General features: G+C 41.3%; 3 long non-coding RNA genes across 4 annotated transcripts in view; 1 reads left to right on the top strand and 2 right to left on the bottom strand.

Annotated features, from left to right (window-relative positions):
* The window catches only part of LOC125739764 (uncharacterized), a 216,646-nt gene that overhangs the window by 182,170 nt on the left and 9,144 nt on the right, over positions 1 to 25,332 (bottom strand). The window lies entirely within an intron of this gene.
* Positions 2,977 to 5,168, top strand: LOC125739756 (uncharacterized). Of its 2 annotated transcripts, XR_007397289.1 has the most exons (3): positions 2,977 to 3,259; positions 4,381 to 4,501; positions 4,604 to 5,168. It is a non-coding gene; the product is annotated as an uncharacterized LOC125739756 (long non-coding RNA). The 2 variants fall into 2 exon arrangements; XR_007397288.1 differs by lacking the exon at positions 2,977 to 3,259 and having other exon boundaries at positions 4,199 to 4,501.
* On the bottom strand, positions 7,611 to 13,906 carry LOC125739760 (uncharacterized). Its single transcript, XR_007397293.1, has 3 exons — positions 13,820 to 13,906; positions 12,922 to 13,493; positions 7,611 to 7,740 (listed from the first exon to the last, which is right to left on the bottom strand). It is a non-coding gene; the product is annotated as an uncharacterized LOC125739760 (long non-coding RNA).

Below are 25,332 nucleotides of genomic sequence, written 5' to 3' on the forward strand. Positions count from 1 at the left end.
AATTATTTAATCGTATTCGTCATTCTAATTTCATTTAATGGAGGTTCTTTCTATTAGATATTTTCTATGTGAGAAATAAATATCATTTTGTTGTTTTATCGTAGTTTGTTTTTATTCTTTTAATTAAGGGTCCAAAGCACGTAGTGGACCCACAACCAACCCTGCACCATTTCCATACTCATTTCAATCAGGTGCCTTTATCTCAGGCATGCTTCAACCAATCCTCACCAAATTTGACCCAGTAATGTAGCATTAGACCACAAACAGACCCTAAGTGCTAAGGCCACTGTCCATATATATGTCTAACACCCACCATAGCAAATTCAGCTGAAATGTCCTTATTTCTCATAAAACCTTCAAAGAATTGCTACCATTCCCTTCATCTGACTCCAGATTTTTAATTTCCTGTCATTATCCTGCCATTTGACTTTGAAAAATTCCTAAAACTTCAATGATACTTCAGGCTGTGTACACTGCAGCAACTGCCAGCAGATGGAGTCAGTGCTCCATTTATAAAATGCCATTCAATACTTTCAGCCATTCTCTTGTCTGAATGAACAGCCTAGAATAGGATACAGCATGATATTACTGCTGTTACTTGTAGCAGTGCCGCAACTCGGCACTTTGTTAATAATATACAGCACAGCCTATATTTACACAAGCAGTATAAACAAAGCAACCCTGTAAGATCTAGACTTATCAGACCAGGTATGAAGGTGCCTAAATCTACCAACTAGTCAGACCATCAGACCCAAACCATGCATTCACTCAAGCTCAGGCACTCCACCACTGGGTTCTACATTCTGTCCTACATTTGCTGACCTGCTAGACCGACACTCAACAATCTCCATCCTCATTTCTACCTACTACTCAGACCATCTGACCCAAACCAGTCCTGCTCTGTCAGACATCTGCTGACCTATAGTTCTGTTTGACTTTCTAGTACGCTCCTCTACTCTTTGTCCTACCAGGACGACCATCCTACACTTTGGACCTGTTCCTTACTGCCTGCAGTTATATTTTGATTTGTGTTTTTACTATCATTCTTCATATTAGGTCTTGACAATCAGTAGGTTAAGATATGCATTGTTGTCATGACCTCGAGAGGTTCTGGCATGGGGGCGAGGGATTTATTAACAAAAACCAAAAACACGGAGAACACTACAAAACAAAAAGGACCACTAAAGTAACTAAGAGAACAAAATGATCTACAAAGTGAAACTAGCTGCACAGGAACAGGCAGGGATTAAAAACATCAGAAACCACTGGCAGAAAGAACATCAGCAGCAGCAAGAACAATAGCAACAGCAAGAACATCAGCAGCAGAAAGAACATCAGCAGCACCAAGAACATCAGTAAGAACATCAACATCAGCAAGAACATCATCAGCAGCAAAGAACATCAGCAAGAAAAGCAGCAGTAGCGGATGAACATCAGCAGCAACAAGAACATCAGCAGCACCAAGAACATCATCAAGAACATCAGCAGCACCAAGAACATCAGCAGCAGCAAAGAACATCACCAAGAAGATTAGCAGCAGCAAGAACATCAGCAGCAACAAAGAACATCTGCAGCAGCAAAGAACATCAGCAAGAAAATCAGCAGCAGCAAGAACATCAGCAGCAGCAAAGAACATCATCAGCAGCAAAGAACATCATCAGCAGCAAAGAACATCATCAGCAGCAAATAACATCAGCAGCAACAAAGAACATCAGCAAGAACATCTGCAGCAGCAAGAACATCCGCAGCAGCAAAGAACATCAACAAGAACATCAGCAGCAGCAAGAAGATCAGCAGCAGCAAATAACATCAGCAAGAAGATCAGCAGCAGCAAATAACATCAGCACAGAACATGAGCAGCAGCAAAGAACATCAGCAAGAAAATCAACAGCAGCAAGAACATCCGCAGCAGCAAAGAACATCATCAGCAGCAAATAACATCAGTAAGAAGATCAGCAGCAGCAAATAACATCAGCAAAGAACATCAGCAGCAGCAAGAACATCCGCAGAAACAAGAACATCCGCAGCAGCAAGAACATCAGCAGCAACAACAAATATATTAGTGATTTTATTTTTTATCATCTTATTTTTTATCTTTATATTTTTTATCATTTTTTTTCTCTTAGCTTATTTGAATTATTTAAATTTATTTCATATTATCATTCTTCTTATCAGGTCTTTTCTTTTTGATTAATAAAAATATGGGAGGAATCCATTGAAATATAGGGACAGCAAGTCCATGCACACAATGTTGGGGTCGGTAAGGATCCCGTGATATTGCAGCTGCAAAGTAAAATCACTAGATACTAAAACGCGGCAGCGGAGCCCCAGACATTCACCATGTCCAACTGAACTTTTATAAGACTAAGCAGAACATTTGGTACTCAATCAGATGAAATACGCCAAAGATACAACTTCGTCTGTCTTCATTGGCTCCATATATATAGGTGCTTGCAACATGATTAGTTTAATGAAACGGCACCTACCGGCATTCGTTCCCTTGATGGTCAGCATGCCAACCTCACCCGCTGATCCTAATGTCTTCTGTTTGAGTCCAATGTCCCGGTCCAGTCATGGATATAGCCCACAGCACAGCTCACATACTTTTTCCATCTTCATCCGATCCGTTCAAAACTAAGAAGTCTGGTATTCAGTCAGCCCAAACGCTCCAATGATACACCGTACCTTGTCTCTCTTCACTGGCTCTCTGTAGATGCTGGCACCAAGTTCAGAGTAATGGAATAGCACCTATTATAACTATAAGTACTTCCACCCACCTACTGTACGTCCTGTCCCTCTGTGGCCAGAGGACCGCGTGACGTAGAAATTCTAGAACTCAACACAGCTGCCCGTCATATCGCGATTAAACCCGATAGCCAATGAGAAACGGGATTACGTAAGTACAGGGTAAACTTGCAAAACAAATACGTTACACCGCCCTTTCAAATAAAAACGGAAATGCGGTACACATGTAAGTTTAATTTACCACTGCTTTGACCACGCAATTGTTAGCTAAATATAAACATGGGTCGCTTAGAGATTTACAAAAAAGCTGTACTAACCGGTAAAAGTAATTTTCGTAGCAGCAGCTAGTCGCCTTACTAATCGTTACCTCCCACTTATTTTCATCTATTTACTATTTTGCATAAAAAGAGAGATCGGTATCATTTGAAACTAAGCATCCAATCAGAATCCCCCGGTCCAACTCTGTGTTCCGGTGTCTTGTATTTCCTAAGTCCCGTATTTCTTTAGATTGAAGGTAACATCCCTACTAATAGTAATTGTTCTGTTATCATTGTATTACATTGAATTAATTAGAATATATTAGCTGTGAAAGTTTATTCCTTTGCTCTTTAGACGTCTAATTCAAAACAATGCGCCTGCGAATAGGTCCTTGTTTAATGATGTCATGGGTAGGAGCTCAAATTGTTGTAGTCACGACGTAGGGACTCGAGTTGTCCGTCTTTTACAGCTTGTTAGTCTTTGAAGGGATTATTTGTATCGTAGCGCCGGCTGGGCGCATGTCCCAGCATGCCTCGCATGCAAGTTGTAAGTAGCCCTTGTTTTGTCGTTATTGTTAATGTTACTGGTTACATTTCCTTAATGTTGCGCTTGTGTGTTGCATCCTCGTGTGTAATTAATTTACGTAAATCTTCCACCGTGCACGCGTCTTACAGTTCGGTGTCTGGCAACCTTATGTTTCGTGTATGTAATTGATTGGATGCGCTTTGCTTGTCTGATATGGTTCTTTTCAGGGCGACTAATATAGAGCGTTTTCTCTCCGCCCGTCGAGTCTCCGTGGTTCTTTCTGCTTCTGCATTGCATCGGTACCCCCGACGCTGCATTATGTAATTTCAACTGCACGGTGTATTTTTATTAATAAGCGCCTTCTGAGTATCTGCAATATTGTTTATTTAGTACGAATGCTTTTTTGTAAAGATACTAAATATCGTGGTTAGCAAGCCAAATTTTTTACACTAATGGTGCCTTGATTGTTGCTGCCTACCATTTTATATACATTGTATGCTAATTTCTCAGTCTTGCCCTTCAACTGGTGCCAGTAAAGGAGTCAATTCAGACCTTTTCAACGTGGTTCTTGCAGAGGAGTTTAATCTGACTGTCGACTCCAGCAAGGCACCGGATGTAAATCTTTTAAAAATGTATATATCTATGCCGCTGAAATGAGCCTTGCATATTGCAAGTTGAACCGAAATCATCTGAATCGAATTTCAATTTGGTATTTGTAAAGCTGGCCTATCCAGCCATTCAAAAGGTTAAACTTCTTAATTAAGTTTATGCAGTGGTGTAAAATTCAGCTTTGCACATAAATTAACTTACATTAATTAATTAAGCTACATATCACCCATTTATGTTTCCTAGCTTTTCCAGCACTGGAATGAAAATGATGCAAAACTTAATTAAAGCAGATGTTCACTGAACAGCTGTTGCCATCCCACCAGCAGGGGGCAGGACTGCCCCTCATCATATCAAGCAATGCAGTGTGAGGCTTCCTATGCAGCTTGCGTGTTCCCTCCCTCTCCCCCTTGGCTTTGTTCAGCCATTTACTTTGTGTTTCTGTGGCTGTGTGTTTTGCTTCTTTCAGCTGGTCTTAGGATCTAAACTGGTCAAAGACCATGGTATGGCTGCTTAAGAAAGCTCACCAAAGCCTACTCTTTATGTGGAGGCTGAAGAAATTTGGCATGTTGCTGACAGTCCTAAGCAGCTTCTACAGGTGCACAGTGGAGAGCATATTAATCTGCTGCATAGCTGTGTGCTTTGGCAGCTGCGCTGGACAGGACAGACAGGCACTGCAGTGGGTGATCATGTTAGCTCAGAAAATCACAGGGTTAGGTCTCCCTTCACTGCAGGACATCTGTGACAGGAGAATCTGCAGATGGGCCAGCAGCATTGTCAGCAGTCTCACCCACCTCACCCAACAAATCGTCACTCTCATGAAACCTGTACAGGAGTGTTAATACCACAACACCCAGACTCCAGAACAGTCTGTACCCCCAGGCCAACAGAAGGATCAAGAACTGCCACCCTCTGCCAGCTGTGCCCCCACCCCAGGCACTATGGCAATGATCACCCAGCTTGCAGCACTCTGCACCTTACATGCATTTGTTGGAGTTTGTGTTAAGCAAATAAATGCCTTTTTCTTAAACCAATCACTGTTTTGTGTTCATTCAGAAAAGACAGAAGGCAGCATACTATCCAAAGAAGCCCCACAGCCATCAGGTAGATTTATGTTCGTTGTTGAACTACTTCACTTAGACTGATGGGATTTGGTGTGATATGAGGCTAACTGAGACTGATTAAATTACCAGTATCACCCAGCACCAAGACATCCCAGTTTGCTGTTTTGAGCACTTTAAATCATGCATAAGATGTTGCTTATTGGCCATAACTGATCACAGAAACATCATATACTTTGATGTGAGTTAATGTGTAGCCAAACAGTTTTCCAGCATTTTTCATTTTTATTGCATAATTATTTTTATATTTGTTTTGAAGAATAAAATATAGTTATTCCATTACAATTTATGACCCCAGCTGGAGAATAGACTACAGGTCCCCAGTCACAAAAATACAGAATAATGTCCTAGAAACACAGAATTTTTCTAGGCTGTAATCATTAGTAGCGCTGACAGAAACAAATGGTACAAATAAAATATGCACTTAAATTTCCTTTATTTTGTTATTATTTGTTATTTTTAATCCATTGAAATAAAATAGATAATTAACATAACTGGGCTTTTTTGTGCTTTCCAAACTTTTAGACTCATATTCATTGTGAATATTTCAGATCTTTTTGATATTATGTTAGAGAAATATGTACTTTTTTATTGTCATTTTGCTAGACGCTTGGAAATAACACCCTGCAGCACCTTGATCTTAATTTAGCAATAACACTTCTTAAGAACTGTCGCTTGAAAATTTCCACCCCCATACATGGCGATAAACAATGTTGAATGTTATTTGCATATCCTGTATGTGTACCTCATTAAAAGATACTGCGAGGGGAGTTCCTCTTTCGAAGTTGGCTGAGTTCGACTGAGAGGCTGACACCTCGAAGTCAGGACCGGACTTCCCTTGCAGCAAGTAAAAAGTCATTGCAGCTGTCCGTGTTGTTCTGTGTTCAGAGACAGGTTGGTTTCCAGCGTATCTTTAGAAGAAGATAACCCTAACATATTCTGTTTCAGAGTGATTATAATTTCCTATAACCTGCTTAAATGCAGGTATATTCAAGTCAAATAAATTGCGTGGGATCCGACCACTTTGAGGAACTGTGTGTGGTTTATCTGTTAAACTGACCACTGAACTTTAACATAAACAGAGGAAACACTTAATAATGCTATAATCACAAATAATGCAAATGGTTCGTCATGAACCCCTGAGTTCCATCTCTGTGAGTGAGTGGAGTCTGGCTCCGTAGCCCTTCGTGATGGTGTCTGTATTTCATGGCCTGCTCTTCCCTTGCAGGCTGCTCTTTCATTGTAGGTTTGGAGGCACTAAGGTTGTCTGTCAGGTGGCTGAGGTGAGTAGAGTTGCACCACATCTTTCAGTAGTTGCTCCAGGACCCTCCCAGGTAGGGCTCAGCCTGGCAAATGGTCAGTGTTAGGATGTACTCACAATTGGCCTTGTACCATGTCTGAGCATGATTGTCCCCCCCCCCTGCCCCACTTGTCTGCGGACACATTGCGCTAAACGTTCCAGGCCTGAGCATGATTTCATCATCACCGTGCAATGTTCAGACCCATTGCCCAAAGTGTGTAAAATCCCAGTCATGCAGTTTGGTTTACAATCATTTGTGAAATAATGGGTTGTTCTGAAGAGCTCAGTGAATTCTAGCCTGCTATTGTCACGGGATACCACCTTTGCAACAAGTCAGTTTGTGAAATTCTTTTCCTACTATATATTTCACAGTCACTTGTAAGTGGTTTTATTGCAAAGTTAAAGTGTTTAGGAACAGAAACCCAGCCAGAAAGTGGCAGGCCATGTGAAGTAACTAAGTGTGAAGTGCTAAGGTGCATATTGTGTAAAAATTGCTAATGCTTTGTCGACTCGAAACTTTATAGTTCCAAACTTTCTCTGGCATTAACTCCTGCACAAACACTGTGCACTGGGAGATTCAGGGAATGGGCTTCTATGGCTGAGCAGCTTCAAGCAAGCCTCACATCATCAAACGCAATGCCAAGAGTCGGATGGAGTGGTGTAAAGCACACCACCACTGGACTGTGGAGCAGTGGAAACGTGTTATGTGGAGTGACGAATCATGCACCTCTGTCTGGCAGTCGTATGGATGAGTCTGTATTTCCTCTTCAACAATGTATGGGTATACTTTTAGAATTACATATATACACACAATCAAAAACACAAGTGAATGAGACAAATTTAGTTGTTCACTAAGTCAGATACAACCTGTGGAAGCACAGCTAAAAGCATACCATCACCCATTATAGAGTGACCCATTGTCTTTGTAACTGAGTAATCACAACTAAGTGCAATTAACTATAATGAAAATGCACACAGAAACATTAGAGATAAATGTAATTTACTATAATGAAAAGCTTGCAAAATGCCCATTGTACTTCAGTGTTTCTCCTTTTCTCCAGTCGTCGACAGGTCCTGTGATTATTAGGTGATCTGTGATGTAGGAGATCCTGAGAATGGCTGCTGCTCCAAGGATAATTGGCAGGTGGCTTTTCCCAGGAACAGCGGGCTGGAGATGTGTGGGATCTGGAGTGAAGATAGAAACAGAGGAAGGAAACAAGCACATGTACATAACAAAATTTATCCAACACACATCCATTTCTACATCACCAGTTTCTATTGAATTAAATATGTTAACAAAACAAATTGTGAAGAAATAACATCTGAAGAGATGCTGCTTATCTCTGCACCATCTCTCTATCAGAAAGTTTATGTTTAACCGGCAATAATTTTGTAATTTTGTAAAAGTAAACCACCTAAAAATGATTATTCTTAAGACTATGTTCAACGAAAGAAAGCCAGAATTGATTGTCAGGGAGGGACAAATTTGAAGCTGGTCCAATCAGAAGCAGCATCTTTAGTTGGTGCTTATTGCATTTCCGCCTGATTGGATATTGTTGATCTAACTGCTTTCAAGCCCGTAAACCATGTATCTCTCTGTCTAAGGGAAACTACACAATTCTGTCTGTAAAGTCTGTCTGTAAATCCTTATGCCATTTTGTCATTGCTAGTCAGTATTACGGTGATGCGTAATAACACAGTGTTTGGGGTAAATATGTGTCTTTGGAACATTGAAGCATGTGAATCTATTCTAGTAGAAGTTTTGAACAGTGAAAATGAGCATAATAATGGCCTTTTAAGCAACACTAGGTTGCTGTCCATGGTGCTGAAAACCTGGATTGGCAAATCTTACATTAAATTCCTTTACCTAATTTAACTGTAACCCTCATATTGTTGCCAGTGATTGTACAGAATTCCTTATCAGGGTAACTTTTGAAGTCATAACTAAAATGAAAATTCTCGCAGGATGTATGGTGATTTTACAGTTAACTCTCATTTTACAATCTACACACACTTGACACAAAATAGGTATATGCGAAGTATGTCTTTTTCAACAAAAGCTTTTTAAGCCTAAATCAAATGACACGACTCACTGTACACACAGCGCCAATGGTTTTTGGAAGCTGACTTCAGTCAATCATTTTTATGAGCCAAGTAGACACGTATACACTGAATTTGACATGGTATATTTTATCCTAATAATCATATTAAATATCTCTAAAGGGAATAAGGAAGGGATTAGTTTTTAAAAAGCAAAAAAAAAAGTAATTTAAATAAATGTAAATATAGAGTGAAGTGCCCAGATGCAGTAGTCCAGCGGCAGAGTGCGGAACAGGGCAGGAGCAGGACCTGGAGGGCTCCAAGGGCCTTGGAGGGTGGGAGCGAGCAGCGGGGCCGGAGCAGCGACCATGGATGGTGTGTCCCCGTCTCCCTCTCCGGGAGATCGAGACACGGCCGGGCCCCCTTCTGGGACACCCATCGATACTGGAGTGACCCATTCTCTTTGTAACTGAGTACTCAAAATTAAGTGCAATAACCCATAATGAAACTGCACACATAAATAGAAAAGACAAAGGTAATTTATTATCTTAAATAATTAAATTAAATTAATTTTTACTTTAAATTATTAAATTAAATTACCTGGGGATTTTGGTAATTCTTATTGGCAATGGGTCTCAATGAAACACCTAAAAAATTTAAATCTAGCATGTTTCATGGCTTCACTGCATTTCCCTCCACAATGATCATCTAACTGATGAAGTTGAAGACAGAGCTAAAAATTAGTTATATCATGACTTCAAAAGTTATCCAAGGGACAAGAGATTCTGAAAAATCAGAGATGGAATTACTGGTTGGGCTGGTCATCGCCTGCTTTTTCTAAATGAAGTTTCAAAGCACTTAATTAATGTATGTAAATATGTTTTATAATATTTAAACAAAAAGCTTTTTAATGGGTTTGCATCTTATATATCCTACAGTGTGCTTGTGCATTTGATTCCTCCTTGATTCAGGTGAAACAGAAAATAACTATCAAGAGAGACAGAGAGAAACTTCTGGGAAGATTTGTTGTCCAAAGTTGAACTGAGTGCCCAAACCCTTTTGGATGTCAAATTTCATCTAGGTTCATCTAAATCACCTATTACCCACTGTAAGCCTTTCAATACCAACCTAGTAGACTTCACATAGCATCACTGCCAACAAAATTAGAGGGTTATAGTTACATTAGATAAAGGAATTTTATGTAAAATTTGCCAATTCGGGCATTCAGCACCATAGACAGCAGCCTACTGTTGCTTAAAGGGGCATTATTATGCTCACTTTCAATTTATAATTCTATTTTTAGGCTCTACAAGAATAGAGTTTACATGCTTCAGTGTTCCAAAAACACATATTTTCTCATTAATGCACATCTCTATTCACCCTCTGTCTAATCCCACCCCCAATGAGTCCCGTGTGGTTTGATTGGTCGGCTTACCCTTCATTCCCCTGTCTTGCAGTTGGCAGACAGATACTTGCAGGTAGACAGCCAATAAGGATTGTGTTATGAAGAGACCTCATCATGTTGTGAAAGTAAGAGCTGGAATTCCAATGAGGTGTTTTAGGCAGATGAGAGAAGAGTGGTTTCTGTGGTGAAAGTTACTCCCTTTGCTATGTACTTTGCGTCTTAAGAATTTACAGACTGTTTACATGCACCTGAAGCCATAAAACACACTAATAGAAAGGGAAAAGCATAATAGGTCCCATTTAGTGAGTATTATACCAGTTTCCAATACATTATTATATGTATATTTATTTTGATGTTGACTAGAAGGTATGTGATATCTTTCTCCCCTTACCCCTCATCAGATAAGTAAGAGCTGCTGTCAGCTGAGACAAGCTGGTGTGATTAATTTCAATTCAATTCAACATTACTTCTGTCATGCATTTTCACATTACATTGTCTCAAATCACTTTACCTTATCCCCTGCCCAAAGCCCCCAGAGAGCAAACCAGTGGCAAGGAAAAACTCCTTAGAAGGAAGAAACCTTGGGAGGAACCAGACTCAAAGGGGAAGCCCATCCTCCAAGTGCCGGCACAGGAAGTGATATGAGCAAAATGTCAAGGTCCCAATTCACACTGTCTATATTTTAAGATTTGAGTCTCAAAGTGGGCAGGTGATGGCAGGCAGGTGCTGGTGCTGCTTCTGATGACAGGAGGAACTGTTTTCCTAATTTCATGTCTTTCATTATACTACAAGATGGTCACTGATTGGTGGGCTCTGAGGGGAGCTCTGATCTGAAATCCACAACTATTTACATTTAAGTTTGAAATATTTGTAAAATATTAATTAAATCAGAATATTTATTAAATCAAAATAATCACAATTATACAATTTTTAACAATAAGCAATGCAATAAGATTTTTTTTAACCAGCAGGTGGCAGCAAAGCACGTGTGAAGAAGAGGCCATCAGCAGTACAAAGCACCGGCTGTACAGGTTCTCAGCAGACAATCCAAACCTCCTTCATTAACTGACTCTCATGGTCTGACTAGACAGTCTGAGCAGATCTGCGTGAAAGAAGCCTCACTGCAGTTAGCATAACCATTTATTTTACAGCTCTTCTGTCTCATTCTACTCCATAAAGGTCACATGCCCCCTTCCAGCTTCCTCTGATGATGGAGATTCGTGCACAAATAAGTGGCTACAGCCGTTTATTTTTCTACTGATTAATCTATCAGTTATTTTAATGATTGGTCGAACAATCTAAACGATTAATTTTCCTGCATAAAATCACATTGAGTGTTTAAGTTTAATTTTGACAACAACAAACTGTATGTCACTGCAGGGCTATAGAGAATAACTACTCCAATAATTACATAGTGATATTGAAGAAAGACATGTCATCCACTATGTCTAATCTATTAGTCTAATGATTAGTCTATCACTAATCATAGCAGCCTTAATGCATACATCAAAAAAAGGTGTGTATATACAAAATGATATTTTAATATGTATTATATCTCTTTACGTGATAAAGACCTAAATATATAAGCTATTTGCTTTAAATATGTGACTCATGTTAGAGAAAATGTAAGTAAACTATGGGGACAGAAAAATCACTGAATAACAGGAATGACTGACATATAGTGCCAAACAGATATGGTGCAAAGACAGAACTCATAGTACAAAGTAAACGTAGTGCACTATGTAGGGCAGGGGGTTCATTAGTTTCAGGAGAAGGAGGCTACCACCTTGAAAGTAGGTGGCTACCATTGTTTAGGGAAACTCGACATGCAAACTCTGAGACATGAGACGTAAACCAATTTCAGGGGGTGGTAGGGGTCCTTCTGAGGAAATTTTGAAATGTAGACCCATTAATAGTCCCTTTTTCAGGCATCTTAGAGGCCTCATTCCACCAAATTTTACTGACACAAACTCTGGGTTATTTTTTCATCATACAGTAGTAGTACTAAGTAGTAGTAGCAGTCTGTTACTGAGGACACCAAATGTATCTCATTCTCAGATTATGTTGATTAATGATTGATGTACTGGTCAGTTGCAGTGCTCAATTATCAAGTAATGGTTTCATCAACAAGATGTCAGCTTACCAGTGTCTGAAATAAGACTTTTAACCATTAACCAATCATTTAAAAAAGTAAAGTTAACGTGACAAAGGAAATTATGTCTATGACTTTATTTATTTCACACCCTATTAGACATGTTAAAGGAACCTACAACTGTCTGAATGTAGCTTCTTAAATTCAGTAAATTCAGTGGTCTCCTAAATCAAAATAATTCCATAATCCTACCAGGTACACTCATGTCAAGACTCGGCTAGAAATATTCCACAGGCACAGTACAGGGTAAATAATGAATCTGAAAATCAAATAAGAAAGACTGAATTTACTAAGAAAGACTGAATTTTCACGCATGGTATAAAAACTGTCAGAATGGGTTAACTTGGAACACGTGTTAATGTTTGTAAACAAGCTCGGCTGATCGTGACGTCATCGCTGTATATTATATGGCTAGTAATAGTAGACACAACTAGATCATCGAGTTCAGATGCTCCAGCGTTCTGTCGTTTTTTTTGTCAGAATATTTCACTTTGTAAATAAGCTGTCGGCCTTAGCTTTCAAACAAAATCAGTGTCATGCAATATCTCCCCATATTCTTCACCAATTTTACGCCGATGTTGGCTCAAACGAACGAAGATATTGATCGTCTGCTGCTGGTCTGATCCATGTGCATCTGTACTGTGTGAATAAGTCGACGAGTCGAGTCGTATGTCAATGCAATGCATGCAGCAAACGAAGCGACGACACCGGGATGAAATAGTATAGTGTTACGCCATGCTGGTCTCACTTTATTAAGTATTAAACTCACCTTCAGTTCCTTCAGTCCTGGGCAATTTCGCGCTCGGTTGCAGCCACTGGTCAAGAAGGCTGCTTCGCTTTCTAGACGCCATTTTGTCCACTTGCCTCAATCAGCCAATCAGAAAACGCAGAATAAAAACTTGCCAAAAATAGCCAATCAAAACGAAGATAAGAATTAATGGCTGCGCCTAGACAGAACACGGAAATTTCTGAAAAATAAATCTTTTATTGTGGCACCGAGTGCTGATCGTTTGATTCTGGTAACAGAGGCAGATTTTTTTTTTCAACAACTGAAAGTAGCCGGCTATGTACTTACCCACAGGCGGCGAAATATCGCCGGGTGCCAGCTTCAAATGAACCCCCTGGTAGGGTAGGTTGTAAATTTGTCTGCACTTTGCAGCTTACCTTGCGTTGACTCTTTGTAGTACGGACCCCACAACGGTGGTGGAATTATAAGGGGCTGGTCATCAGGGGGCATGGATTTTGTGGCAGTTTCTTTATTGTCCATATCAAACTCAGCATAGAAGCGCTTAAGCTGGTTGGCGTTGCTGGTGGAGGGAGCTGCATTTGTGGGTTTCTATTCTGCAATGAACATAAGAACTATACAAACGAGAGGAGGCCATTCGGCCCATCAAGCTCGCTTGGGGAGAACTAAACTAATAGCTCAGAGTCGTTAAAATCTTATCTAGCTCTGATTTAAAGGAACCCAAGGATTCAGCTTGCACTACATTATCAGGAAGGCTATTCCATACTCTGACTACACGCTGTGTCAAGAAGTGCTTCCTTAAATCCAGCTTGAAATGTTCTCCCGCTAATTTCCACCTATGGCCACGAGTTCGTGTATTTAAACTAATGCTGAAGTAACTATTTGGTTGAACAGCATCCAAACCTGTTAGAATCTTATATACCTGGATCATGTCCCCCCTCAGTCTCCTTTGCTTGAGACTGAACAGATTTAGCTCAAGTAACCGTTCCTCGTATGAACAAAGAAAAAAGAATTTAAAAGAATTTAAACAAAGATGGCGGCATCCCGGAGCCGAGTATAAACAAAGATGGCCGCGCCCTTAAGCCGAACGTAAACAAAGATGGCCGTGCCCTTAATTGGAATGTAAACAAAGATGGCCGCGTCTTGAAGCCGAATGTAAACAAAGATGGCCACGACCTGGAGCCGAATGTAAACAAAGATGGCCGCGCCCTAAAGCCGAACGTAAACAAAGACACTGTAGTAAGTGAAGGAGTAACAAGCCCTCTTTTCCCTGGTTCTTGAATAAATTTAAATTGTAATATCCTTTTTTAAGTAGATTAAAAAAAACTGGAAAAGCGCTAGAATCATCTCACATCAGATTAATGAAAACCTATTGTTTAAAGTGTCCCTTTTTATTCATGCTCCCATATTGTGTATTTATTTTGTTTTTTTTTTCGGTAGATTGCCCCCTAGCTTATTCTTTATAGTTCTTACATCGGCCATGAGAATTTGTATTTCTGTATATTGTTCTGAATTTTATGTTGTTAATAAAGCTTTTGGGAGAAAAAAAAGAATGTAAACAAACATGGCTGTACCCTGAAGCCGTACATAAACAAAGATGGCTGCACGCATGATACTCTTTTTATTATTATTATTTATTATTAAGCATTCCAAACAACAACATGCAGATGTTCTCATTTGAACACACTTAACAAAACGAAATACAGCAAGATACAGACAGGGGTAAATGCACAGAATAGAAAAAGGAGAAAAAGTTTTAACGGTAAGCTCAAGGCTGAAAATGCATCCATGGTCTTAACAGCTTTTCTGTTTTTTGATCCATGCAGAGTTTGGAAATAAAGTCCCATTTCGATTTTAAAGTCCTGGATCCTGGGTTCCTTCTTTGTCCATATTTACATCTATGAATAAAATATTTCCCATGTAAATTAAAAAGGTTTAATATACATTTCCTATTGTATTCAATATCAGTCTTTTCATAAAAGAAAATAACATCCTTCTTTTCCAGTTAATTGTTTTACTATAAAACATATTAAACATAAGTTCAACTTCTTACCAAAAAGAAAAGACATGCATACAAGGGTGGGTTGGCTGTGTCTGAATGTGAGCTATCTGGGGTTAAGTGTCTGGATAAACTGATCCCTGGCCAGTTCACTCTGTACTGATAGAGCCATGTGAGCACAGACACGCCTACACAACCCCTTGATATCATTAGCCAGGATGCAGAGAGACTCATTTGACTCAGTGCCTGCGCCTATTGTTTAACTGAGAGGGCAGAAGTCCTCACACTGCCCACAGCGATTCTGCAGGGCACTGACCAGTGTCTCATCCAGGGGCTCAAGCAACCAGTAGTGTACACCTCACAAAAACATGTGTGACAACCCTGAGGACCTGCTTGCATACCACAATGGTATCCCATCTCCCCTTGCTCTTTAAAGGGGTACCACCCATCCAGTATAGTTATCACTGGGCTATCACAATGTCATCACAATACTAAAGACTGAAACAAAGCCGTGAGGTCAGACCCTCTGTATACAGCACACAGTCTCACCCTCACATCCTGTATGACCACATTTCTGCTGTTCACATGGCATTTCTCCAGCTTCCATTGCCCTGCAATGGACTGACGTGCTGTTGAAGGTCTACCTCACTTTACACTTTGCCCATGTCTTGTGTGTATACCCTGTCCGATCCTAACGTGTATTTAGTGTGTGTAAATCTCTCACTGCATGTGCATTTCGCAGTTCAGCATCTGACTACATTGTGTTTCCCATCTGTGTATTTGGGTTCGGTGCTTGTTGGGTGCCTGTCATGGTCCTTCTATTTACAATTGTACGCGGGGCATGCTGGGATATGCGCCCCACCGGCGTTACATTAGTTTAAAAAAATGGAATCTGATCATTGACCAAATTTTATATGGGAACCAATGCACACAGATGCCGTCCTCTTTTCTGTGCTGTAGTCCTCCTTTTTGGATACAAGTGTCATCCTTTTTAGAGTCATGCTGGTGGTCACAATATTGCAGACTTGGCCTACAGATTCTCTTCACTGGAGCTGACAGCTTTCTACCCCCCTCCTCTTTCCTCTGCTGAGGCACACCCCAGAGGGGCAAATCACTGTCCCGCCAGAGGCTTCCTCACTGCATTGTACAAGCTATACCCTAAACTTATACATTAGGGGTGTGCCTCTCCATCACTAAGGCTGATGTGATACACATCTCAATGCACTGGCAACCATCTGATTCATTAAGACACATATGAAGAAACTACTAACGTAATTCGATGTCATTTACCCCTATTGTGATGCAGTGTGATTCGGTGCGATACGATGCCCATTCTGTTAGGGGTGTGGCCACATCATGGGCCTTGTTCAGGGGGTGTCAGGCCAGGATATCTGTAATGTGGCAAGTTGAGCTACATTGTACACATTTGTGTGTTTTTACAGGCTGGCTGTCTCAGGGCCGTCTGTGCACATGCAGTGTTGGAAGCCAATCCCTCAGAACTGGTGTAAGAATCAGCTTTTGGGTGTTTATAGTTTCCTGATTCGGGATACTGCAGTGCATTCTGGGAGCCGTCTGTATCTCCCACAGTGAAACACCCAGCGAAGTTAGGAAAAGAACTTATCCCTTGTTCTTTGGTAACAGAAGGAGGCGTTTCCTCATCACTTCCCTCCTTGCATAGGCAAAGGATGAAATGATCCATCAGGGATGTCAACTGGGGTACTAAGGGCAGGGCGTAGCTTGGTCTTGGGTCAACCTGTCTGTCACAGACAGATGTGGTGTTAAAAAGTATAATAATTGCAAGATAAAGGTAATATTGATGTTTTCTTCTAGAAGTTGGTGTTGAGGCTCAGAGGGAGGGGGATGAGTGACATGGAATTGAAGATCCAGAGTGAGAAGGCAAGGGGGTCCAGATCAGTGGTCACGATCAGCCTCAGGGGTTGAGACTAGACCTGGTTGTCTTTCACTCTGCAGCAGGTTTGGAGAGCAAGTTAACCTCTAGCTGGGCTTGTGGTTTCGATATCTGGCCCAGCTTTTTGTGGGTGAGATAGATTAATTTTTATTAGAAAGCTGTAACACAGTAGTTTTAAAAAAATAAAACGGTCATTGAGGGAAAGCAGAATTCATTTATTAATACATTAATAAATTCATAATTATAAATATAAAATGTCAGATAAAAACAAAGTTTTATTTAAAAAAGGTTAAAATGTCAAAGCTATGAGAGAAGTTAAAACGTTAAAAATGGGCTGACGGGGTTAAAAGCTTTTAAAGAAAAAAAATTATACTTGCCTATACATCCATATTTAACTTGCTGTCTATATGTTGAGCCTTACTGCTCACAACGGGTTGATTGATTATGTCTGCGGAGGCCGGAAAGGGGAAACTGTCAGCGCGATGCCTCATTCTCAGTAATGCTACCACGGCGGAAGCATTGTGCCTGGATGTGTTTATTTACACTCCCCTTTATTCAGGTACGATATGAGCATATTAGCTCCTGAATTGTTAATATGTTTGCTGCGCTATTTTATTTGTGTTTTATTAACATGTCGATTGTATGTTGAGTGTGTTTTGAAGCTGTATTGTCAGTTGTAAATTGTTAATCAGTATATGGCTAAGCGGCTAGCTGAAACTTCTTCCCCAGTGGCGGGAACAGAACGACCTGAGGCCAGCTTGTTGTATAGTGTGTGCGCTCTGCTCAGGTCAAGCTCAGTAAGACGCACACAAAGCATTTGGGTTTTGGTATGTTTGTGGGTGTACTTTGTTATGCATTTATTCGTATGTTCACTTCTTAAGTCAGTCGCCATGATAAAAAACGGATAATACGAAGGGACACATGCTATATGTATTTTTTTTGTTTATTTTCTGTAAATTCTCATTTGTAAATTTAAGGTCATGTTTACTGATTAATAGACCCTTGTTATACTTACCTGTTACACTTGATTTTATCTGTTTTAAGAAAAGTGAGAGATGTTAGTGTTTATTTACCTGTACAGCAGAATGGAATTACATTCGGAGCTGAAAGAGCATATAATTGGTGCAATATTTTGTTTTGAGAATAACCTTATAAACGCATATTTAATTGTTGGAATATTTTATTTTGGACAAAACGATGCATCTCTGCAGATGTTTTGAAAATAATACACATATATTCTCGGTAATGCTACCGCGGAGGAAGCATCGTGCATGGATGTGTTTATTTAGATTTCCCCTTTATTCAGGGTGTTACATGGGCAGTTTGCATGGTCTCCCTGTATCCACGTTGGATTCCTCTCAGTTCTCTGGTTTCCTCCCGCAGTCCAAAGACACGTGGTTCAGGTGAATTGGTGCCTCTAAAAGTGCCCATAGTGACTGTGTGTAAGTGTTTGCCCTGTGACAGACTGGCATCCTGTCCTGGGTGTTCCCCGACTTTATGCCCTGTGCTGCCTCCGATCAGCTCCATGCTCCCAGTACTGTACTGACCCTGTACTTAATATGAATGTGCAAGATAAATGGCTGAACTAAAATACATTGAAATGCTTTTTGTATAAGTCATGTCAAGTGATTTTATTGAAAAAGTACATTAAAAAAAACAATACATATTGTGCCAAAATGCTGTAGATAAAAATAGTACAATAAAAGCATGAAATACGTAATACAACCAGAGACATTGGACAAAGTTACATAAAATATATAATTTTAGTAAATCAATGGGGATAAGATAAAAGCAGGAGTAACTGTAAACCTGGGTACAGAGAACGGCAGTAACCCAATCAGGATAAAAGCAGGAGTAACTCTCCAGGTCTTTGGCTGAAAGGTGTGGTTTAAGCCAGGCTATTGAACTCAGCTGACAGAAACACCCCTTCACAACAGCATTTATTTGTTTATCAAACTCAGTGATGAATCAAAGATGACACCAAGATTTTTTGTATGTGACTGGAAGTTCTCTGAATGAGGCCCTAATTGTTCTCATGAACAGACCCTGAGTGACCAAAACTCATTACCTCTGTGTTGTTTTCATTAATCTGGACGAAAGTCATTGCTGTCCTGTTCTTAATATCCTCCAGACAGTTAGAAAGGGCCACCAGAGAGCAGCAGTCACCAGGTTTTAATGGCAGATAGAGCTGCGTATCACCAGCATAGCAATGATATTTTACATAATAACGTTCACAAATAGAACCCAAAGGAAGCATGTATAGAGGGAATAGGAGAGGGCCTGTATCACAGGACTGGATATGTTTACAAGTAAGGCCATAGTACTGAAGGGGTGTGGCCATCCCACACAGTGACAAGCCCATTCATTCACCTCATCTAGGCCTTTTACTAGGGATTTAAGGTCCTGGTTTTCCTCTCAGACCCTAGAACACACTGCCAGGCTCAGATTCCCGATCCTACATCCTGCTGAAGCCCTTCCAAAGATTAGACACTAGTTTTGTTTTCCTTGTTTTTATAGTAAAATGATGGTCTTTGAGTTTTATACATCATCACTGTTCTGTTAATTACACATGACCTAATCTAAGTATTACACAAACCAAGCATCATTAGTTAGAGATGTCATGAGGTGGAAAATCCTTATTCAGTTAATTATTTTCCCCACAGGTGCTGATGGTGTGTCGACAGTGAAATGGGTCTGTGTACAGAGAGGATGATCTGTAACAGTCCCATGTTCCTATGGTGACAGATATAAAATTCACGTGAAATACTGGTACAAATGGCATGCTGTGAGGTCATGTACTCCCACAGTACACACTGACTCTCCACAGGAGGGTAAAGTGTCAGTCAGAGATGATCCTGACCAGCGAGTCTTCACTGTGACCATCAACAATCTGACAGCTGAGGACTCCGATCGGTACTGGTGTGGTGTGAAGATCAGTGGAGCCTCTTTGATCAGGTTAATCTGTCAGTCACTGATGGTAAGATGTCTGTACTGCAGACTGTAGCCAATGAGATGCACAGTATGTAACATGTCACTGAGTCAAAAAGGAAGGACCTTAACACAAACACTGAAGGAAAAAATGTTTTAATATTTCAAAAATCTGCATTTTAATTTAACTCAATATGATAAACGAGACTTGGAAGAAGTAACAGTGTCAGCTAAATCGGGCGACTTCATGAGGTTAAATATGATAAGTAATATGTAAAAAAATGTCACTTTATTGGGCAAACATTTACATACAGTATGTATGTTGTAATGGGCTGATATTCATAAACATTTCATTGCTGTGCAAATCTTTGAGTGTTTTACCTGTGTGTTCAAGTCCTCCAGGGCTGTCAGTGGGCAAACAGGAGGTGACAGGTGTGGATGGAGACAGTGTCAGTGTTACTATGGAAACAACAAAAGACAAAGGATGTGGTGTTTGATTGGGGGCTCCTGTCTTTTTGGCTGATACAAGTTCTGCTCACTTCTGCTTGGGTTGCATGGATCACCAGCCAGTTGTCACCAACTAACAGACCACAGCCTACCTGACCAATGTCATAACTGGTGCACCTAGGTATAAAATTTAGTCTCACTGTCTTCGAAAAAGGCCACTGTCTGGAACCCCATGGAACCACATTTTTGATTCCTTAGGCAATTTTTACGCTATGTGACAAACAAAAACAACACACAAGTTTGTCTCAACACAGGCTCCATAGTCAAGAAAGCACAGCAGCACTTCTACTTTCAGCGGAAGCTGAGAAAAGTCCATCTCCCATCCTCACAACATTTTACTGGGAAACTACTGAGAGCATCCTGAGCAGCTGCATCACGGTCTGATTTGGGAACTGACTCGCCTCAGATCACAAGACCAGCGGATAGTGAGGATAGCTGAGAAGATTATTAGAGTCTCTCTCCCCTCCATCATGGACATTCACATCACACGCTCCATCCGCAAAGCCACCAACATTGTGGATGACCGCACCCACCCCTCACATAATCTTTTCACTCTCCTAGCATCTGGAAAAGCATTCAGGCCTCAGGGACTGATCTGATACCACACACAACACACACACACACACACACACACACACACACACACACACACACACACACACACAGGTGTGTAATTATAATACCGTGGGGACTCTCCATTCATTTCTATGGGGAAAACTGTAATCCCAACATGACAACTTTAACCCCTACCAACCCCTAACCTTAACCATATGTAACCAAACCAAATACAAGACTTTTGGCATAGTTAGTTTTTTGACTGTATTTACAGATCTTTGTGAGTACCTGAAAATGCCCCCCAAAACATCAAAATAACAGGTTTTTGTCACATTGTAGGGACATTTGGTCCCCACAATGTAATATACACTTAATCCACACACACACAGAGATTAGGTATCTGAATCTTTGTGGAGATTCTCCATTCATTTGTACGGGCGTAACCCCAATCCTAACTATGGCAACCTTAAACATTGCAGTAGTTACCAAGCAGTAACAGTAAGCAACCAAACAAAATGCAAGACTTTTTGAATTATTCCTTTGACTGCATTCACAGAATTTAATAAAATTCAGTATCTTCTTACTTTTGGGATCGAAAACATGTCCCTACAAAGTCAAAATAACATGTTTTTATAGCACTATGTACATGACCACCCACCCAAACGCGCACACACACACAAACAGACACAAACAGGCCTACCTACAGTATACCCTCTGTTGGAGAAAGCGTCAGGCTTTCCACTCCAACTCTGCAGACACTATTAATTACGAGACAACACACTTAAAGTTTTACTTGCGCAAGGGTAACCACACTCTCTGCATGCTAGGCTACAAACGAATGTGTTACAAAGGGTGGTTGCCCTTGGCACCTTTATTTATAGTCAATGGGGGGCAGGGGTCTTGGAGTGAGAACAAAGAAAGGACTGTGAGAGTAAGAAGAAGTTCTGGTTTTACTCAGGTGGACAACTATTTAAACACGTGCTCAGGATACGTGTAAACTAATATAATCTAAAGTATGAAGATAAAGGAAAACAAAATAATGTATATACATATTTACACTCATTGCTGATTATACAGAAATGATAACAAATGATTAATAACAGTTTCTTCAACCTAACAGGTGTAAAACAGTACTGAACACACTTTACGTGTCCAGCCTTGGATGTAACTTCATTGTTGCAATAAAGACTGAATTCTGGATACTACACAAGCGGCCCTCTGACTTCTGATTTGGCGGGGAAGGAGAAAAAACCACGACATAAATTGGCGTCACGAACAGGATCGGAGAAGAGACCTGGGGAGGCGACCACCTGGCGGAGAACCGGGAGACACCCGTCTGCATTTGAGCGGCGCGCCCAAACATAGGTAAGGAAAGCTTTTTATTATTGTTTAATAGAATAGGGAAATAGAATAGGGAGACGGAGACGGGGGTGTCTGGGGACATACGCCGCCAGGCAGGGCCTCCCGGTAAGGGCACTCGCCGATTAAAAGAACTAAAGATAAGAGAGCTGTTTGTGCAGTGTCCAGTGGGCCCAGTGTGTGTGTGATGTGAGAGAAATCCCTAAAGGAAGGGTCACGTGTGGATATTCCCTCAGAGATACGCGCCTTGAAGGAGGGGAAAGTTGACCCTGAGGGCTTGATATACTGTTGCGAGGCGGAGAGGCCTTGAAGGTTTAATAGTGATTTAAAGGTATTGCCCTGAGAGAGGGCCAGTGTTTGTGCTGCAGGTTCTTGGATTAGTGTGAGTCAGAGACATCGCCCTAAGAGAGGGGGGTCTCCCTGTTCTGATAAAGGTTGGGTGGCCCTAAGGGAGGGGCCCGTGTGTTTCAAGTTATGGGGGAAAAGTGCTGTTATGTCGTGATGCAAAGATATTGCCAAGTTGTTAAGGAATTGTTTTAAGCAAAGGTTATGTTGTGTTGCAAATAAAATATTGGTAAAGTAATAAGGCCAGAGAGAGCCTAAGTATTAGAAGGTGTGGGGATTTTAAAGGTCTGCTGGATCAGACTGGTTTTGTTATGCAGAAGTGGGGAAAGTGATCATATATGCATTTTTGGGTTGAATCAGAGAAAAAGCACATATATTTTTGACGGATAAGTTGAGTGATAAGGAGTATGAAGCAGAAATAAGCACCCCAGAGATAAAACTGCTTAAAATTAAAAAGGGATCAATCTAGCAGGGGGACTGGATAGAGCATTTGTGCATTTCTATAAAAAATCAATTATAGTAGTGGAAGTGCAGGTAGGTGAGTTTAGAATTTTGACAAATCTCAAAATAAAATTTTGAATAAAATGTGATTAGAATATTCTATGGACTATAGAGACTAAGTTTAGAGATAAAGGGTATTAAAGCACATCTTTGTGAGAGAACAACAGGTCATAGACAAGGGGTTTTGTGACCTTCCATGGAATTAGAGAGTTTAACAGAGAAAGCGTGAGGAGGCTCGTGTGCATGGTGGACAGGCAAACGTAAAATCAGGCTGATAAAAATGAGAGAAGGGAGGCTTTTGTATATGTGTGCCCGTAGATAATTGGGTGCAACGTTAGGAGTAAGTAGAAAATAATTTAGAGTCAGTGACACTTTAAGGTGAAGTAGGTTCAGTCAGGGAGAGAATTTTTATTAAGGAAAAGAAAGGAAAACAATAGAACACGGGTTGGCTGTGAGGAAATTTGATAATTTTTATACCAGACAGGAAAACAGCCCAAGTGACAGTAGAGTGGAGGAAAACAGTAAAATGAAGGGCCCAGTAAAGGCAGCAGACACACCAGTACAGCAGCTGGGGAGGGAGCACCCCCTGCTTAAAACAAAGATAGAAAAGGTGTCTAAAAAGTGGGAGAATAGAACAAAGGCCCTGGTAACTAAGTGGCCTAAAGGGGGCACATGGGATGTAGCAGTGTGTGAGGAGATGGAGACTCTGATAAAGTATCATAAGGCTAATAAGAACACAGAAAGGCGTGAAAAGAAAAGGCGTAAGGAACTGGAAGTTTTGAGGTTGTTTAAAGTAAAGGGAGAGACCCGGAGAAGGGACCAGAAAGCGATGAGAAAGGCATTAAGTGAGAAAGAAGAGATGAGGAAGGAAGAAATATGGCCACCGTCTTATCAAAGTCAATACCCGTTAGTGGAAGCCCCACCTCCTTCATACAAGGGTCAGTTTCCAGTAATAGAGGGGAAGGTAGAATTCAAAGGTGAAGTGACACAGACGGAGGAAGCAGGAAGGGAGCAGAAAGGAACGGAAAGTTGTTTAGATGGATACAGGGAAGTGAGTGCATTGCTGCGGCAGGCTGTGGAGGAAGGACTGCGAGAGAGTGAGCTAATAACAGAAGGCCAGGCATGTGGGTCTGAGAAAAAGGGAAGTGCTAAAAAGGTGGGGTACGGAGTAAGTGGTGGTAGTGATGCAGAAGGGCTGATGCACCTGCTGGACACCCCTAACCCTCCATCTAAAGGATGGAGTCAGTTTCAGGAGAAGGAGACAGAAACAGAAAGTGAGGAAGGAGTAGAGGATAGAGTAGTGAGAAGCAGGAGGGCTGTAAGGCCCCCCACCAGGTACACTCCGATTACACTTCCGTTAATGGTGAAAGGAGCACAGACACAGTATGTGCCGTGGGCAGGAGAGGATCTGGAGGGCCTGCTTCTCAGACTCCCAGTCTTAGCAGAAGGGGCCGGAAAGTGGATAAAAGCATTAGAGGAGGAAACTATGGGTCGGCTCCTGGCGATAGGGGACATAAAGGCAGTTATGGCTCGCGCTTTGGGGGTGGACGCAATGGAGAGATTGCTGCGAAGCAGTGGCCTGGCAGCGGCGACAGGGACTCCTTTGAATGATGCATGTCCCTTTGACGGTTACCGTGCTAACCTCTGGCACCAGCTGCGATTAATGTTTCCTCCACGGCTGAGTGTGGTTGAAATGAAGGTGGAGCCCATAAAGGAGGGGGGAGCCCAGCTGCCTATCTGCAATCTCAAGAAAAGCAGTGGCGCACTGAGACAGAGCAGGACCTGCAGAATCCGGCATAAAGAGGTCTGTACCGGAGGGCACTGCAGGACGTGCTCCCTAAGCCAGTGAAAAGCAGGCTAAGGCAAGTTGTGGGACTTATTACTATGCCTGAGGAGCAGTACCGTGAGCAGCTGATTCATGCTATTGACTTGTACAGAGAGGAGGAGGACTCTGCTAAAGAGCGTGAGAGGGAGCTGACAAAGAAACTGAATCAGATGCAGCTGGAGGAGCTGACCGCTAAAAAGAAAAAAGTCCAGGCACCAGTGGTCTCTCCGGACCCCAGCCCCCGGGGGCAGCCTGTAGACAGCCGACAGTCTCCTGTCGCTGGGGCCCCTCAGAATACTAATTGGCCTTCGGTCCCTGATTGGAATAGAGAGAATAGATATGATAGGTGGGGGGGTGATCAGAGAGCACCTGATTTCCCACAAATTAGACGATCCCAGTCTATGGGAAGACTGGGGAACAGGCCACTTCAGCTGGTGTGCTGGAACTGTAACCAGCCCGGACACACCTCTAGAGTCTGCCCAAATCCACCCTTTCAGGGGGTGAGCC

Source organism: Brienomyrus brachyistius, chromosome 4, assembly GCF_023856365.1.
Source record: "Brienomyrus brachyistius isolate T26 chromosome 4, BBRACH_0.4, whole genome shotgun sequence".
Classification (NCBI taxonomy): Eukaryota; Metazoa; Chordata; class Actinopteri; order Osteoglossiformes; family Mormyridae; genus Brienomyrus; species Brienomyrus brachyistius.